Genomic DNA, 19,858 nt, shown 5'->3' on the forward strand with positions numbered 1-19,858 from the left:
CTATCATTCCAGCAACAGCATCATCAAAACTTCTCCGAAATCTACGAATTCCTTCGGAAACTGGGAAAAGGTTTGGCAGCTGATCGATATGGTACGGTGAGGATATTCTGCTAATGGAATGACAATCTGTTTTGTTCTCGTTGTTCCGGTTGTTTCGAACTATACCTATTTCGGTGATTAACGTTTGGTTTTTGTTGCAGAAACGGTACTAAAAGATGTGACACAGCTGGTGATCAACACGCCGAATTTCATTCCCAGTGGCGGGCGGAAAATGGTTATGAGAGCTCGATCGTGGATCGGATCGATAGTAACTTACAAATAAAAGCTTAGGTGAGTTGCAACCATGGTTATATTTTCCTCGAATGTCCAATAACAGCATATTATCGTTTCAAATCAATATCTAGGGAGCTCCAAACTACCGGGTCTTCAACATAGAAGTTAGCAAAATGATTCGAGGAACAACGACGAACTGGATGGGTATTCAAGCGTCCAAAAGGATCGAGTCGTGCTCCGGCAATCGACGATGTGAAATTGGCAAATCCTCGATGGAAGTTGAACTTCTGTGAGATTCAACGAATGGGGATCGTCTGTCTTTCCTACGCCAACTAGCGACGAAGCCGGAGACGGTTGAAGGTTTCCTATTACGCCAACAGGAACGTAGTCAGAGACGGTTTTAGAGGCAGCCGCTATTGAAGTTCCTTCTTGTGTACCTGTTGAGCCCATACATCCATTTTGATAGCGATGTGATGCGAAGCGAAGCTTGTAAATTATTTGTTTTGAAATATGACAAAATAAAGAACAATTCTGTTTATTCGTTATTTCATAGATTCCTCGTAATTGTGTCATTTGTTTGTATATCATACTAAACTTCAAATGGCTTCCTAAACATAAAGAAGAGTAAAAAATACCCATTACAGCAAAAACATTTTTTTCGATAATGGGTAAAAAATACCCCGGAATTTGACGTAGAAGCCTTTTACTCATTAATGAGTAAACGCTGTTTACTCTTTTAATGAGTTGAACTATTTAACTTCATAATGGGTACTTTTTTACCCATTAAAGAGTACTTTGCTGGCACAGTGTAGGGCACTCTAGGCAAAATGCTAAATGCTAAATAAATACCTGTTGTTTACATGATGTATTTGAATGTGATTTATTATTTTTTGGGAATATCTGGTGTTGTTAGTTCATGCTAGCCGGATAAGCCGAACAGTTGATTGAAACTAACTTAAGATCAACATTGTTTTCTGTAGCGACTTCGATATTAAGTTAAACAAAATTTGTTTGGAACAACCAATCACACTTAAAATAAATCGCCGAACTCGGTAAAATTTTACCGAAATCTCAACAGCAGAACTGTTTGGTAAATAATTTTACTATTTTTTGGTGATTTTGACAGTTGAGCAATGGAAAAAATTACAAAAAATCTGAAAAAAAAATTACCGAACAGTTCTGCTGTTGAGATTTCGGTAAAATTTACCGAATACTGTGAAATGAGTTAAGTGTGAAGATTTTGGTTGTTTAATTTGACAGTTCAATAAACAAACTAAACTGTTGGTTGTTTCAAACTACAAAAATCAACTTGGAATAACCAATGTTTAGTTTAGAACAAACAAAAACATTGTTTGGAACAAACCCATAGATGGTTGCTGATATTTCTCTTTTTTGTCCACTTTTATTTTCCAATTAAATAACAATCAGTAATTTCACGCAGCATGTTTTATTGAGTTTTTATAAATCAGATAATTGATTTTGAACTATGTACGTATGAGTCTAATGTGTAAAAGGAGTCAAGGTAGATAGTTCTATAGGAGGCATCTGGGATCCACAGCAAACTTTTTTTGTGGTGCGTCTCCGGCATTAAACATTTCTATACGAGGCTCCAGACAAATAATAATCCGTACGGCATCAATTTTGCTGCAATATTCGTTTTCTATTAGTTATAATGCCCAAGCATATGCGGTATTTCGAAAAATTTCGTTTAGAGCATTCGAAACGAAATTCCGCGGAATTTCGCGGAATTATAGTATAGCAACGAATCTTTTGCAGCCCCGAATATTTAAATTTGTGAACCAAACCGCGGGCTGTTATGGCAGCCTATAACCATAGAGCACCTAAACGACTTCGAATTGGCGGATGACGTTGCACTCCTCGCGCAACGGCGCTCTGATATGCAGAGTAAGCTCAACGAACTTGCCGAGCGCTCCTCCTCGGCAGGTTTAGTCAACAACGTCAACAAATCGTTGGATGTAAACACGGTGACTCCTTCCAGTTTCACAGTAGCCGGTAGCCGGGCAACCAGTGGAGAATGTTGCAAGTTTCCAATAACTTGGTAGCCAAATGGCGTCAGACGGCGGTACCAAGATCGACATAGGCGCACGGATCGAGAACGCAAGGGCTGCCTTTGCGAGTTTAAGAAATATCTGGAAAAACAGGCAGATAAGTGAACGCACCAAAATACGAATTTTCAACTCTAACGTGAAATCTGTGCTGTTATACGCTAGCGAAACATTGTGTGTTTCAGTGGAGAACACTCAACGGCTGCAGGTGTTCATTAACAGATGCCTGCAGTATATAATTCGGGCCAGGTGGCCTCACAACTGGATCTCAAACAACGAGCTCCATCGTCGTTGTCACCAGAGGCCGATAGCAACAGAAATTCGGAAGTGGGATCGGAAGTGGGGCTGGGTCGGCCACACTCTACGTAGGGGCGGAAACGAAATCTGTAAACAAGCATTAGACTGGAACCCAGCGGGATATCGCAGCAGAGGTAGACCCAGAGACTCATGGCGGCGAAGGCTCAATAAATAAAAAAAAGTCGACCGAAATCTAACAAAGTTGTTTCCAAATTCAACTAGATTTGTATTCGTTGTTCTCTTTGTCATCGCTTTCACACTTTCACTAATATAGTTTAGTATCTTATGTAAGCAACTTCCTTCGACTTCTTGGACAACTTCGGGCTTTTGATACAACGGGATCCAACAATTTCAGCAATCAATGCGTCAGTTCCTCGTCTGTCCCAAAATTTACCTGCAGCAGATGTTTCTGCTGTTTTAATTATATTGAAACGCTTCGACATGTGTGCTGTGTACATTTATTGTATTTTCGACATCACATGAATACTTTCGGAAATTTGAATTCTTTGAATAATATTTTTTATGAATTCTTATATAAATATAATAATATATATATATTTATATATGAGTTTCTATATTTTTGATATAACAAACTTAACATGGTTCATGTGGAAATCCTCTTAAAAAAATTCTCTAAACTTAAACTAACTTTAATGATTTTTCACATTTTCCGTCTCTTCTACAAAGTTGTCAAACCAGCAAAATAACATGTTTTTGCTGAACATTGTAAGTTTCTGAACATCGACAAAAGTTTTCAATGTCAGTAGAAAAATGAAATAAGCGATTTTCAGCATATGATGAAGAAATTTGCGACTTTTTGCAATTAAGGGAGTAATTAATAAAAACAAGAAAAGTGGAAATACCTCTAAGAATATGTATAATTTGAAGATAACTTTTGTTGTATGTGAGATGGAATGTTACAATGTTCTGCAAAAACATGTAATTTTGCTTGTTTAACAACTTTGTAGAAGAGACGGAAAATGGGAAAAATCATTGGAATGAGTTAGAATGAAAAATTAGTTTTTTATGGGGTTTTTACATAAAACGTCTTAAGTTTGTTATATATAAGAGATAGAGACTCGGCATGTTCAGCAAAGTTGCTCGTATTAACATTTGCTACAACTTTGCGGAAGACACTGCGTGTCTATCTCATTCTGGTGGAAAAATAATTTTCTCAACTAACTTTTAGGGGGATTAATCATCAAACTGTTTTTAACGAAACTTCTGTGAACAAACCCTATCAACACTTTTCGAGTTTTTGTATTTCGATCGTGAAAATGACGAAATAAAACACTGTGGAATGGCAGCCAGAAGGTGCGTTTAGAGCACCTCCACGGGAGTCCTCATCGCTATTCTCATTATAGTTCTCCATCTCGCGTGCTATTTTAGGAAAGCGCTCCATCTTTCCACCGATGGTTTCTATTTTAAGTATAGCGACTTCATAAACATATTGAGTTCTCACCGGGCGTTGCTAAAAGTAGCCTTCTTTTCCTTCAATGGCGTTACATTCTAACTGGAACTTGACCTGCTTTTCGACTTGCTATTCTTTAAGCATTTTTTATGTCTTTTTTTCCACGTGATTTTTGTATATAAAATTTAAGTTCATCACTGAGACATTTCCTCAGTTAATAATTACAAGTTTTTCTATGCCAGTGTTAGGTAAGCACGATAATGTTTTCCAAACGAAAGCATCCTTGATTCCCAATCTACGCTTTCGCCATCAAGGCTAACTGAAGAACTGACATAGTAATTAAATATATTACAAAACTCTTTTTTAAACCGTTATTCTTTCTGGATTTTTTCCCTTCCAGGTTTTTCCCTCGACAATCGAATAAATTTCTCCTGAAGTTTCCACTAGCTTATCTACCAGCAATTACTCTTCACAAATTCCTGCAGGAACGCTTTAACATCTCTCGGATGTTTTCTGGAAGAAATTTTTGAATAATTCTGAGGGAATTGTTGGAAGAACTCCTGCAGAATCTTACGATAGTACTCTTGAGGGAACTTCTGCAAAGGTTTTTAAAAGAACTCAAATATTTCAGGAAGAATTCCTGGGGAATTCTTCCAGGGATTAATAGATGAATTTAAAAAAAAAATCAGTCTGTATGAATAAAACAGAGAAAAGATAAACTTGCGGAACATTTTCTTGGGAGACACTCTTGGGAGAACATACTGAAAATTGTTAAAGAATCTTTCTGAGTCATTCCTGGAAGGCGTCCTCCTGTTCTTATTTCACATTCCCGTTTAGATACTAACGGTGTAGAAGTGGGTCCCTATATAGGGCCCAGAAATAGCGATAGGGACCCAGATGGTAACTCCCGTGGAGTTGCTCTTAGAGGAGTAGTTTGTTGAAAAAAAAATAATCAGTTCAATCGGTTATTTCCGATATAAATTACAGCTTCCGTTTCAACTTACCCCGCATTTCAACTTGCCCCGGTGTAGCTTACATGTAAATTCTTTCACTACCTAAATCTCACCACGTTACACAATCCTGTATCTTCAACAGAAACACATTTAGCTTTCCACTTAAAAATTTCTTCAATGTTTTGTTGAAAGTGTTCAAGTATAAAACGTGATGCATAGCTGTTGATTTAAATACTATTGTTCAGTGAAGTAAACATAATTTGTACATCTCATCGTTTTGGTATGCTCTATTTTTATTTAAGTTCACTGAGTTAGGAAATATGTAATGTATTATGAGGCGATTGTTCGATCTGTGCTCTAGTTGTTGAAACTTTTCGATAAACGAAATATTCCTAACTTGTCTACTGAGTATTGTCCGCCTTCCGTTGTCTTTTAAAAGTATTCAGTTTGAACAACCATTGTTTAGAAAAAGTGAAATGGAGATGGTGATGTTTCAGAAGTTGTCCTGATTTATTAGATTTTCAGATCTATGCAGATTTAAGAATGCTCAAGATTGATATCTCATTTATTTCAGATTCTGGAACTGATTCAGATCCTTCCGATTGAGATCATTGTCATGGCCTAAACTTTTACCTTCAGATATTTTTGATTCCGTATATTATGGAAATCTAGAATTTTCTCACATTTACTAGATCCTGCAGATCCATGTGATTCAAATGCTTCAAAATTGTATCGATTTTCTGTCACAATCATACCGGTGCGGCGTAGGGAAGTTTGTTGTTTTGCTGGTTTTAAAAGTTAATATTTAGCAATAAACGTAAATGTCTGCGTTCGAGTTTGATGGCATAAAATTAGTTTACATTTAATAGCTAAAGGCTTACACATTGTTCTCAAGGTCTGAAAAGATTTATAACTGTTGAATTTTAAGCATTATATTCATTTTTTTCCATCTAGCAGTTATATTTATTAGGGTGGTTCAAAAAATCGATTTTGCTCCACAGTGCTCATCTGATTCTTTACCATGTTCTGAGTGTCCTCTGAAAATTTGAGCTCGTTTGGATTAAAACTGATTTATCACAAGCCGTTTCAAGTTTGCATGCAAATTAGTATGGGGAAATTTATTTTTTCATTATACTTTTAATGACGTTTCCCCATTAAGCGCAGGTTAAAAGAAAACCTACATAGCTAAAAGGGATACTCAACAGCTTTCACCCAACGAAAACCGCATGTTGATTAATCGTCCCAATAATTAGTAATCGATTTTAAGACAGGTTGCGAATCTTTAGTCATGATCGTTAAACTTCTTTGAGGGCATCACTGAAATGTGCAGTGCAACATAGTAGCCTGATTTTGTGTGTGCTATCTTTCGCACCACGAGCAGCAATGTTGCCTGTTGATGAGTTATGCAATTAGCTCCAGAAAACCACGGAAAAGATTAAATTCGATTACTAATTATTAGAACGATTATTTGAGATGCGGTTTTCACTGAGTGAAAGCTGTTGAGTAATCCATTTAGCTATGTAGGTTTTCCTTTAACATGCGCTTGATGGGGAAGCGTCATTAACAGTATAATAAAATTATAAATTTCCCCATACTAATTTGCATGCAAACTTGAAACGGCTTGTGCTAAATCAGTTTTAATCCAAATGAGCTCAAATTTTCAGAGAACATTCAGAACATGGTAAAGAATCAGATGAGCACTGTGGAGAAAAATCGATTTTTGAACCACCCTAATATTTATTCAAGTGAAATCTTTTGTGCTTGTAACTTTCGCTTCTCTTACATAAATAATGGATCTTTCTATCGAGTTTAGATAGTTCCTATCGAGGAAGATAAACATCTTGAAACATATTGTATGAAAGGTTCTGTACCAAATTAATTTGGTTACACTGGCGACCACCTCATCAGAGCTACCGACTGAATAGTAACAAGGCAGTCTCAATTGAATTGTCACTTCATGTCCTAGCTTTCAGCAAACACGTATGCCTATTTTTTATTGCTAAAACACAGCAAATAGTTCATTGGAAATCAGCAAATAACCGTATTTTGTACGGAAGTCTGTTCTTTATTGTGCTGAGCTGCAGAAATAAAAACTGACTGTGTATTTTTAATATTGTGAAACTTGTTTGGATACTCAAAATTACCTTCATCCTATAACTTCAGTAGACCCTCAAGACCCTCAACTTCATTAGGTTCAAGTTTCCTATATTCTCTTAATTATTCAGATCTGTTATAGATTTTTTACATTCTATTTCCAATGGTTTGAATTTCCAGGCTTTACAGATTCATCATGGAATGGAGAACGTTTTCCGGGGCGCCATGCAATGTGAGGCAAGTAGGCTGAACCCGGAACTGTCCCGCGTAATCCGGGACACTTGGCCACTGTAACCTCATGCCTACATACAGATAGCGTAATGGTGTTGCTAGAGTAAGAGCATCTCACAGATATTATTGTTAAAGTCCGACTCCCATCAGCGCACCATAGAATTTTTCTAATCGTTCTCAAAAAAAAGTGAGTGAGAGGTGAAGTGATTAAACGAAAAAGGTTTTCGTCTAGCAGTCACGATTTTCGTTTATCTTCCAAGGCCGAGAAAAAATGATGGATGAAAAATGCCCCTCACCATAACCAAAAAAAATGCTCGCTTAATATTTCCATCACACCTCAGTAAAAATTTAGAAAAAGTCGAGTTTACTACTGCAACCAACATCTGTTTGGAAAGTCTCACAGATTCAATAAATCTTCATGAATTTGGTTGGAAATTTGCCTGGAGACTTTATTCAAGATGTTGTTTGAAATGGAAGGGTGGCACTTTGAATCTGTAATACTTTTCAAAATGGAGGACAGATCCAATAAATATGAAATCTGTTGATTGTAGTTGAAAAATCGGCTTTATTTTATTTTTACTGAGGCCTGTTGGAAATATTAAGCGATGAATATTTTTACGTTGTTTATGGTAAATGGTATAAACATTCGAATCAAATGGACCTCAATTTCGTTTCGTTTCGTTTCGAACCAACAATAGCTTTTCAAATTTCGTTTCGTATCGTTTCGTCAGGAAAAAATGTGTTATCGCATACCCTTAATAATGCCAACATATGCTTGATTTGAAATTATACCTTTTGTGCACCGGAGCGTATGTGATGATACAAATTCTGCCGGGATAGGAGATCGTGTGTACTGGAAAAACATCCTGAAAATATGTTGCGTGATTATTTTTAGCTAATTAATCGGATTAAAATGGAACTTACCTGTTTATAATCTGGTCGTTCGTGTAGACTCTGTGCCACTTAATGGCTCTCTGATGAAAGCACAACATGAATAAAATCAGCAGCAAATTAGTTGTGTTTGAACCAAAATTCGAATATTTAACCGCATTTAACGAAGATGACGCTCTAGAACGTCGAACAGTATAAAACATAAAATAAAAGTTCGTCTTCAAATTCAACCTGCATTTTGTTAAAAACAACGAAGCATAATGTTTAAATTGACATAACTATTCGTTTAAAATGAACAAAAATATAGATAAATTCAAGTCTGTTTTTTGTGCTACTCCAAACTATTGTTCCAGTTTGATTCAATAAAAAAAGCAGTTTTGAAATAACAAAGATTCGCCTTGAAACAACTAAAATTTTAGTTTGAAATTCAACCAACAATATGGTTGTTTCAAACTAATCTGGTTCTTCTCCGTGTTGATACATTCCGGGAATACAAGTTGCGGACTCATCATCTAATTGTGGACTTTAAGGCAGTGAAACAGAACGAATTTTGGCCTATAACGCTAGACCATGACCTCCCGACGACGCGCAAGGCGACGCGCCTTCTAATCTGCTTTTCAACATAGCTCTGGAAGGAGCAATTCGAAGATCTGGTGCGCAAAGAAACGGAACCATCATCATCAAGTCTTCCATGCTCCTTGGTTGTGCGGATGACATCGTTAGCATTGGCGTAGATCACAGAGCAGTGAAGAGTAACCTTCTAAACGCAGACTGAAAAAACAAAGCTGTTCGTAAATTCTGTCAAAACTACAATACGGATACGGATACGGATACGATAGGACTCATTAAATTATGCCCTGTGTGGGTAGAATTTCATTAATGATCTTCGCATAAAAAAATTGTTGTGTAAATCAATAAATCATGCTTCGATTGATTTTAAGGCTCTATAAACCGTAAACAATCCGATGATGACGATGATTTTATTCGAATCCGCACTAATACTAATAAAGTTTTGAACTTAATTCAATATTTTGGGGCTATTGGCCGACTTACCTCAATCATTGCATATTCATTACATTTTCATTTTAATTTTTCACTTATCCAATCTAACAATTACTGAGGAATTGCTGGAAAAACGCTGAAAACTGCTTTTTTCCTAGACCGACATTCGCATTTTTACCGAACGCATACTAACTCCGAATATTCGGAGCTAACACATACACACGCAACTTGATTTTTCACTTGATCTTTTCCCACTGTCTCCTTGATTTAAACACTCCTAAAACATATTCACTAACTGAGTTTCACCTTTTTATTCAATCTTGACTACCGATAAATTCACTTCACGTCCAAAAACTGTCGAAAACTGCTTTCCAAAAATCGAAGTGAGAGACAAATTCGACGACCGTATTGTAAATGCAATAAAATGCGGAAGACTCCAATTCACTAGCGCAATAAGTGAAATGGTGAGAACAAAATCTACGCGATGCAACTTCATTCAATTTGAACAATACAATGTATACGCCAGCCACGTCCACGCCAACAAGCAAACAAAGGTGTGCATACACAAGAAAATAATCATCTCTTCACCGTTGCCAGATTTATTTATTGGAAAAAATCATTGCTGTTTGTCGGATTGAACAAATAAACCAAAAATAAATATTTAAACATGTTATGTAAGCTTCTGTTACATTCGAAGTGGTGTATAAAAAAATTTAACCGGTAAAAACCCATATATTTGATACACCGTGAACATGTGTTATGATATAAAATAAACATTTCGTCAAGTCTGGCAACATTATGCATCAGCTGGCATATTTTTAACACCACATTTCCACCCACCCCAGTTGTAAACAAAATTTATCTATTGCTGCTGCACTTTTCCGTACCAATTGCCTCACTATTACAAACAAGCGATACAGTCATTAATTTTCAAAACATTGTGATGGAGTCTTGAGCCTTAACGACATCATGAGCTAAATGATTTTTCGGTAAATGGGATTTTGCATGAAAAACATGAGCGTGATGTGATCAAGCGACCCATCAGGGTTCGACGATTTCGGAATAATAATCAACCAGCATTTGTTTTCGATTCAACAGTATTTAAAATAAGGAGCATCTCGTATATTTCAACAGTAAGGATCAACTTACCAAACTAAAAAGTCAACTAATCCTACCAAAATTACAATGGGCCTTACTTGTGGTGGGTTCTTCGACCCACGCCAACAATAGCTCTCATTTTCGTTCTAACAATTTTTCATCTGCAAATCAAAATAACAACTTTTCAACGATCGTCGACATTATTCATCTGTCCAATAAGTACACACTGGTTCACCCCTTTTCCAATACGGCCCAGCATATTGAAAAAAATAACAGTGGAAATTTTCGCCATCACAATTATATGACTCCCTTCTTGTGTTAGCTCTACAAACGGCTTAATATCTAGATCACTTTTCTGTTGCGGAAAACGTAATGCGTTTTTGGATAAGTAAATTGTTCTAACATTAGATCATTATCTAACACTAAATGACTAACTCCACTAGGCAAGCGGTTTGAATGGTCCTGAGTTTCTGTCTTTTGCCGCTCTAATAGCTCAAACTGTGCGCCTCCTAAGCTTGGAAACTCTTTCGTCGGATCTCCTGGATAGCCTTCTCGAGCTGTTCGATATCGTAGAAAACCCGATATTCCAGTTCCGCTCCCTCGAACACGTTGCAAACCGACGGTTTCAGGTTCAGGAACAGCAGCATCTGGTTCCGCATTTTGAAGTCCTTGATGAGCGTATCGATGACCTGGGCAGCGGTGAAATCCGCTCCGTAGATGTGCGTACAATCGATCACCACCGGCGTTTGATTCTTGAGACCGTGCTTGTTGATAAGGTTGCGCACGAAATCGGACGACGGGAAGATGAGACTCTATCGGGGGTCAGCATGAGGTACTTAATTCCGCACGGGGTGATCAGCTGGTCCAGGTGGATCTTCGGTCGCGCGGCGTGGTACAGAATGAAGATCACGTTCAGGCCGATACCGACCAGAATGCCGTATTCGATAGGCAGCGCCAAACATGCGACGAAGGCGGCAATTCCAGGTACCAGATCGGATTTTTTGCTTCTCCACATGGGCTTGATAACGCGGGCCTCTATCATGAAGATCACCGCTGCGATAATGATGGCTGCCAGCGCAGCTTTCGGTATGTAGAAGAAATACGGAGTGAAGAAGAGGAGAGCCAAGATGACGATGACTCCCGTGTAGAATCCACCGAAGGGCGTTCGAACACCGCTGGCATTGTTAACGGCTCCACGAGAAAGTGCTCCAGTTCCGGGGTAGCCCTGTACGAAGGAATTGGCGATATTGGAGACGCCGATAGCTATCAGCTCCTGGGTGGCATCGACCGCTTTACCGTTGGCTGGGAGCAAAATAAGAAAAGAAAGATGAATTGATTTATAATAATTTTGCATAAAATTTTGAATAAAAAGTGACTGAAAAAAGTAGAACTATTACATCTATGCTATTATGAATCTCCCAAGTCCCAACCAGGAAAGCAATGACTTATAGAGCAACTTTGGCTAGATTTTTGTTAAGCATCCCTTGATTCTACGAAACGTGTAGTGTGCCATGATTGAAATTGGAAGTGATTATTTTTTAAATGCGTAACTTTTCTAAATATCTAGATTTCAAACGTCTGATTCCAATAGAATCCGCAGTGTTACAATGAAGTGCATGAATAAATAAAGAATAAGATAAAGTTCTCAACAATATCAAATCAAACAATATTCCAAAAAATGAACTATTTTCGCTGAAACCTATATTTAAATGAAAATCAAGTCGTTTTCGGCCGTTGCAGTCTTGTAAAGATGCAAAAACAAGCAAACTTGGTTTTGCTGCTTTACAAGACTGCAACGGCCGAAAACGATTTGATTTTCAATTAAGTTTCCACAGTCGCCAAGAGTTATTTTCTTTATTTAAAGTTTTTTTTTTAAATTTCAATATGCGATGGGCTTCAAAAAGATAATAATGACGCCAGCTTCGCTCACGAAGTCTCCTAAAGCATTCATCCCAATCAGTTTCTCTGCCAAAGGAACGAAGCACCATTCATCGATAGCATCTTCGCAATTTTTTCGCAACCGAAAGACATTTTTCCTAGCCGTGAACATCTTCAAGATCTCCGATACGACCTATGGTAAATGTGGATGAAAGCTCTGAAGTGACCACTATACAGCTCATTTTTGGAATGATGCCATGAATATTATTCAAAGTAATCGAATTTTAAGCATTTTTATTTAAACAAATAATCAATCAGAAGGTCAAATGCGCTCTGTTTTGATAGAATCCAGAAATAGTGCTTTATCATTTGATTTGTATCTTGATGTCAAAGTTCACATATTATATTATCGTTTCATATTATTCATATCTAGTGATAAAGCTTGTAATCTGAACAGAATAATAACATCATTGTTACCATCCCCACCTTTTAGAAAACCAAGAATGTTTAACATCTCCTCAATTCGTCGTTCCAATGATGATTAATCCCCCCGTGCACGGCCGCGGTGTCTTAGGGGCTGTCCACAAACCACGTAGACTGAAATTTCACATTTTCAAACCCTTTCCTCCCCCATAGTAGACTTTCGCAGACTTTTCCGAAACCCCTCCCCCACCCCCTTGAAGTCTACGTAGACTTTTCAAAATTTTACACAATATCATATTGTCGCGCTTATCTTTTTCTAGAATGCTGCGGCGGTCTTACACTCGCAGGCTCGACTGCGAAGGTAAACGTCAAGATAGCCGCCGTGTTAAAAGTTAGGCAGAATTTTCCCGCTCAAAACAAAACCACGTGCTTTTCGCGAAATGACAGCAGTGTTCGATTGTATTAGTGAGAGGCAACTGGAGTCACTGAGTACATGGAGAGTGTTTATCATGGCAAGTGCATACGGTGGGTGAGATTTTCATTGACTCTGTTGAGTTTAGTGACCGTTGCGATTACCTGAGAAGCAACCAGCAGGAAGCCGCAGTATTCTATTTTATCTCGAGATGCATAATATGTGATTGGACAATCAAAATCGGAATCAAATTTAATCCTCTGTCCACTGCTCCTGAAACCAAACCTCCAAGTCAATTAATTCAAATTTTGTTGAATTCGATTCCTCCTAGAGGTGTGCACCACCGCTGCCGACACTTTTGCATCGGCGCGCCACTGCTTAAAATCTGTCACACATCTGACCTACAATTCTTCACGCCGGTTCAAATTTGTATAAAACCGAAAATTTTTCAGAATTTCCGTGAAAATTTAGAATTATTTTCCGAGGTAATTTTAAGTTTAAATGGACATTCCGAAATATTTCCCGTGAAATTTTGGAATGGTTTCCTACGTTCTTGCTTGCAGATTTGGAGCAATTCTCTGAGAATTTTTTTAAACGCTATAGACATTCCAAAGACTTTTCCGAATAATTTGCGGTGAAAATTATAGAGAATTTTCAGTTGAAATTTTGGTGAATTTCTCGTAAAAATTTTGAAATTTTTTTCATGAAAATTACAAAAGCTTTCTTACGAAAATGACGAACATTTATTACGGAAACTCACAGAGTTTTTGGTGGGAAATTCAAATAATTTCTCGTGGAAATTTTCAATAGTTTCTTTAGAAATTCTTACGATTTTCCATCGATTATTCCAAAGAATTCGCATTAGTATTCCCGACGAAAATAAAAAAAAATTGTAGAATCTGCCAGTGTTGTGCTGAATCATTATCAGACGATAATGATTGCAATTTTCATGTGAAAACTTTTCACGTGAAAACAGTAGCCGAGTTGTCACCGGCGACAACTTCTCAAATTATGTACTCAAACGATAATAAACACAGAATTTTCATTCAAACATTAATCTTTACTATGATCAGCTAATTGTCAACAGTCCCGTTATATCTTCTATATGGCGTTATGGTTTCATGGTAGTAAGGAAAAAGTGTTCAAAATGTAACGGTAGGTGCTTCAAATCAAGATACGAGTTTCAAACGATTCTTAATCGCTGGCGAGTTTTTATCACTTGATAATTTAAAAGTAAGATCGCGGGTGAGTTTGATCATCCTCGATTTTTTGAAAATTTGATTTTTCCCAACCCTGGAATCTGCAATAAAATCCAAGCAGAAATTTTGAATTTTTTTCGAAAGTTTTTATAGAATACTCCGTAGAATTTTCCTGCTCAGCACAGAGAACATCCTGGGAATATCCATATAGTTTTAAGCCGTAGATCAGACTATTACTTCAGTGAAATCCATTAGATTATTTCGATAAAGTCTTGCAAAAAAATTGGGGAAATCTTTAAAAAATCAAACAAGTTAACTTTGCATATAGCTTCTGCATAAATTATTTTCCAAAAAATAAAATAAAAAAATGTCTACGTAGACTTTTGGTATACTCCCCCGTCCCCCTTCGTAGACTAACGTAGACTTTTTCGAAACCCCTCCCTCCCCCTCAAGAGTCTACGTGGTTTATGGACAGACCCTTAAGCAAAGTTGTGGCTAATGTTATTACGAACAACTTTGCTGAACAAGCCGAGTCTCTATCTCTTATATATAAAAAAAAAACTTAAGAGGCCGTACACTAATTACGTAAGCAATTTTTCTGGGTTTTTCAACCCTCCCTCCCCCATGTAAGATTTTTCCCATACAAATCATTTTTTATTTATATGGAACGTAGGAAAATGACAGATCTCCCTCCCCTCATAATTGCTAACGTAACTAGTGTGCAACCCCTAAGGCGTTTTATGTGAAACTGCTTTAAAATCATATTTTTCATTCTAACTCTTTTGGATGATATTTCCCATTTTACTTATTTTTTATTGGAGCAGGAAAAGCCCCAGAGAGTGATATTCCAAACGGACAGTTTCTCCTAAAGGCATAAAACCTACCCTCCTTTCCAAATGATTGGTACATTTCAGATGCAATACCAGTGAGGAGATGCTTTCTGTAAAGTTAGCGCAATAACTATTAACTTATTAATTTATAAAAGAAAAACCCTGATTAATCCACCTAGCGGTAATGGTGCTCTTCTCGTACATTCATTATAAAAATAGTATTTTGGCCATAAATCTTGAGCCCATAGTCCAATTTGACCATTTTTTAATAGGAAACAATAGGAGAGTATTCTGCAAGCAAATCGGTCCAGTATAAGTGCCGGAAAAATGAGTGACATTTTTACGAATTTTTTTTATAAAAAATCAGATTAATTTCCTGTGGAAATTCGAATGAATTTCCTGTGGAAATTCGAATGAACTTCCTGTGGAAATTCGAATCAATTTTCCTGTGGAAATTCATTCGATTTTCCAAAGGAAGTTCATCCGAATTTCCACAGGAATTTCTTTCGAATTTCCACAGGAATTTCTTTCGAATTTCCACAGGAATCCACAGGAATGAATTTCGATTCGAATTTCCACACGAAATTCATTCGAATTTCCACAGGAAATTCATCCGAATTTCCACAGGAAATTCATTCGAATTTCCACAGGAAATTCTTTCGAATTTCCACAGGAAATTTATTCGAATTTCCACAGGAAATTCATTCGAATTTCCACAGGAAATTCATTCGAATTTCCACAGGAAATTCATTCAATTTCCACAGGAAATTCATTCAATTTCCACAGGAAATTCATTCAATTTCCACAGGAAATTCATTCGAATTTCCACAGGAAATTCATTCGAATTTCCACAGGAAATTCATTCGAATTCCACAGGAAATTCATTCGAATTTCCACAGGAAATTCATTCAATTTCCACAGGAAATTCATTCGAATTTCCACAGGAAATTCATTCGAATTTCCACAGGAAATTCATTCGAATTTCCACAGGAAATTCATTCGAATTTCCACAGAAAATTCATTCGAATTTCCACAGGAAATTCATTCGAATTTCCACAGGAAATTCATTCGAATTTCCACAGGAAATTCATTCGAATTTCCCGTGGAAATTCATTCCAATTTCCCGCGGAAATGCATCAAAATTTCCCGGGAAATTCATCCGAATTTGCCGTGGAAATCCATTCGAATTTCCCCTGGAAATTCATTCGAATTTCCACAGGAAATTCATTCGAAATTCCACAGGAAATTCATTCGAAATTCTAAAGGAAATTCATTCGAATTTCCACAGGAAAATCATTCGAATTTCCACAGGAAATTCATTCGAATTTCCACAGGAAATTCATTCGAATTTCCACAGGAAATTCATTCGAATTTCCACAGGAAATTCATTCGAATTTCCACAGGAAATTCATTCGAATTTCCACAGGAAATTCATTCGAATTTCCACAGGAAATTCATTCGAACTTCCACAGGAAATTTATTCGAATTTTCACAGGAAATTCATTCGAATTTCCACAGGAAATTCATCCGAATTTCAACAGGAAATTAATCCGAATTTCCACAGGAAATTCATCCGAATTTCCACAGGAAATTCATCCGAATTTCCACAGGAAATTCATTCGAATTTCCACAGGAAATTCATTCGAATTTCCACAGGACAGTCATTCGAATTTCCACAGGAAATTCATTCGAACTTCCACAGGAAATTCATTCGAATTTCCACAGGAAATTCATTCGAATTTCCACAGGAAATTCATTCGAATTTCCACAGGAAATTCATTCGAATTTCCACAGGAAATTCATTCGAATTTCCACAGGAAATTCATTCGAATTTCCACAGGAAATTCATTCGAATTTCCACAGGAAATTCATTCGAATTTCCACAGGAAATTCATTCGAATTTCCACAGTAAGTTTTTCATTCGAATTTCCACAGGAAATTCATTCGAATTTCCACAGGAATTTCATTCGAATTTCCACAGGAAATTCATCCGAATTTCCACAGAAAATTCATCCGAATTTCCACAGGAAATTCATCCGAATTTCCACAGGAAATTCATCCGAATTTCCACAGGAAATTCATCCGAATTTCCACAGGAATTCAATTTCCACAGGAAATTCATCCAAATTTCCACAGGAAATTCATCCGAATTTCCACAGGAAATTCATCCGAATTTCCACAGGAAATTCATCCGAATTTCCACAGGAAATTCATCCTTTCACAGGAAATTCATTCGAATTTCCACAAGAAATTCATTCGAATTTCCACAGGAAATTCATTCGAATTTCCACAGGAAATTCATTCGAATTTCCACAGGAAATTCATCCGAATTTCTACAGGAAATTCATCCGAATTTCCACGGGAAACTCATCCGAAGTTCCACAGAAAATTCATCCGATTTTCTACAGAAAATTCATCCGTATTTCCAAAAAAAATCATCCAATCTTCTAGAGAATATTCATCCGAATTTCAACAGGAAACTCATCCGAAATTCCACGGGAAATTCATCGGAATTTTCACAGGAAATTCATCCAAATTTCCACAGAAAATTCATCCACATTTCCACAGAAAATTCATTCTGATTTCCACAAGGAATTAATCCGAATTTCCACAGGGAATTCATCCGAATTTCCATATTCCACAGGAAAATCATCCGAATTTCCACAGGAAATTCATTTAAAAATTCCACAGGAAGTTCATCCGAATTTGCACAGGAAATTAATTCGAATTCATTCGAATGTCCTCAAGAAATTCATTCGAATTTCCACAGAAAATTCATTCGAATTTCCACAGGAAATACATTCAATTTCCACAGGAAATTCATTCGAATTTCCACAGGAAATTCATTCAATTTCCACAGGAAATTCATTCAATTTCCACAGGAAATTCATTCAATTTCCACAGGAAATTCATTCTGAATTTCCACAGGAAATTCATTCAATTTCCACAGGAAATTCATTCGAATTTCCACAGGAAATTCATTCTGAATTTCCACAGGAAATTCATTCGAATTTTCACGGGAAATTTATTCGAATTTCCACAGGAATTTCATTCGAATTTCCACAGGAAATTCATTCGAATTTCCACAGGAATTTCATTCGAATTTCCACAGGAAATTCATTCGAATTTCCACAGGAAATTCATTCGAATTTCCAGTGGAAATTCGAATGAATTTCCTGTGGAAATTCGAATGAATTTCCTGTGGAAATTCGAATGAATTTCCTGTGGAAATTCGAATGAATTTCCTGTGGAAATTCGAACGAAATTCCTGTGGAAATTCGAACGAAATTCCTATGGAAATTCGAATGAAATTCCTGTGGAAATTCGAATGAATTTCCTGTGGAAATTCGAAAGAATTTCCTGTGGAAATTCGAATGAATTTCCTGTGGAAATTCGAATGAATTTCTTGTGGAAATTCGAATGAATTTCCTGTGGAAATTCGAATGAATTTCCTGTGAAAGGATGAATTTCCTTAATTTATGTGTGGTTTTATATCAATTATATGAGGGTGGAGCTATTGCAACAATTTATAACGGTGACACATTATTCTTATATAAATATTTATGAATATGATTAGTGATTAATGATTAAATGTAAGATTCTATGATTATCGATTGATGATTAATGATCAAATCGTATTTTTTCGAAATTCATCGAAATTTATCGAAATTCATCCGAATTTCCACAGGAAAGTCGTCCAAAATTCCACAAGAAATATAACCGAAATTCCACAGGGAATTCATCCGAATTTCCACAGGAAATTCATCCGAATTTCCACAGGAAATCCATCCGAATTTCCACAGGAAATCCATCCGAATTTCCGCAGGAAATTCTTTCGAATATCCACAGGAAATTCATCCGAATTTTCACAGGAATTTAATCCGAATTTCCACAGGAGATTCATACGAATTTCCACAGGAAATTCGGATTAAATTCCTGTGAAAATTCGGACGAATTTCCTGTGGATATTCGAATGAATTTCCTGTGGAAATTCGGATGAATTTCCTGTGAAAATTCGGATGTATTTCTTGTGGAAATTCGAATCAATTTCCTGTGGAAATTCGGATGATTTTCGATAAATTTCGATGAATTTCGAAAAAATACGATTTAATCATTAATCATCAATCGTTTATCATAGAATTTTACATTAAATCATTAATCATCAATCATATTCATAGATATCTATATAAGATTAATGTTTCGCCGTTACAAATTTTTGCAATAGCTCCACCCTAATATAATTGATATAGAACCACACATAAATTAAGGAAATTCATCCTTTCACAGGAAATTCATCCTTTTAAAGGAAATTCATCCGAATTTCCACAGGAAATTCATCCGAATTTCCACAGGAAATTCATCCGAATTTCCACAGGAAATTCATCCGAATTTCCACATGAAGTTCATCCGAATTTCCACAGGAAATTCATCCGAATTTCCACAGGAAATTCATCCGAATTTCCACAGGAAATTCATCCGAATTTCCACAGGAAATTCATCCGAATCTCCACAGGAAATTCATCCGAATTTCCACAGGAAATTCATCCGAATTTCCACAGGAAATTCATCCGAATTTCCACAGGAAATTCATCCGAATCTCCACAGGAAATTCATCCGAATTTCCACAGGAAATTCATCCGAATTTCCACAGGAAATTCATCCGAATTTCCACAGGAAATTCATCCGAATTTCCACAGGAAATTCATCCGAATTTCCACAGGAAATTCATCCGAATTTCCACAGGAAATTCATCCGAATATCCACAGGAAATTCATCCGAATTTCCACAGGAAATTCATCC

At 36.6% G+C, this 19,858-nt stretch overlaps 1 pseudogene; it reads right to left on the bottom strand.

The window, feature by feature from the left end:
- Positions 1–10,316: 10,316 nt before the first annotated feature.
- Positions 10,317–19,858, bottom strand: part of LOC134205721 (sodium-independent sulfate anion transporter-like) — a 58,189-nt pseudogene continuing 48,647 nt past the window's right edge.

Source organism: Armigeres subalbatus, chromosome 1 (assembly GCF_024139115.2).
Source record: "Armigeres subalbatus isolate Guangzhou_Male chromosome 1, GZ_Asu_2, whole genome shotgun sequence".
Classification (NCBI taxonomy): domain Eukaryota; kingdom Metazoa; phylum Arthropoda; class Insecta; order Diptera; family Culicidae; genus Armigeres; species Armigeres subalbatus.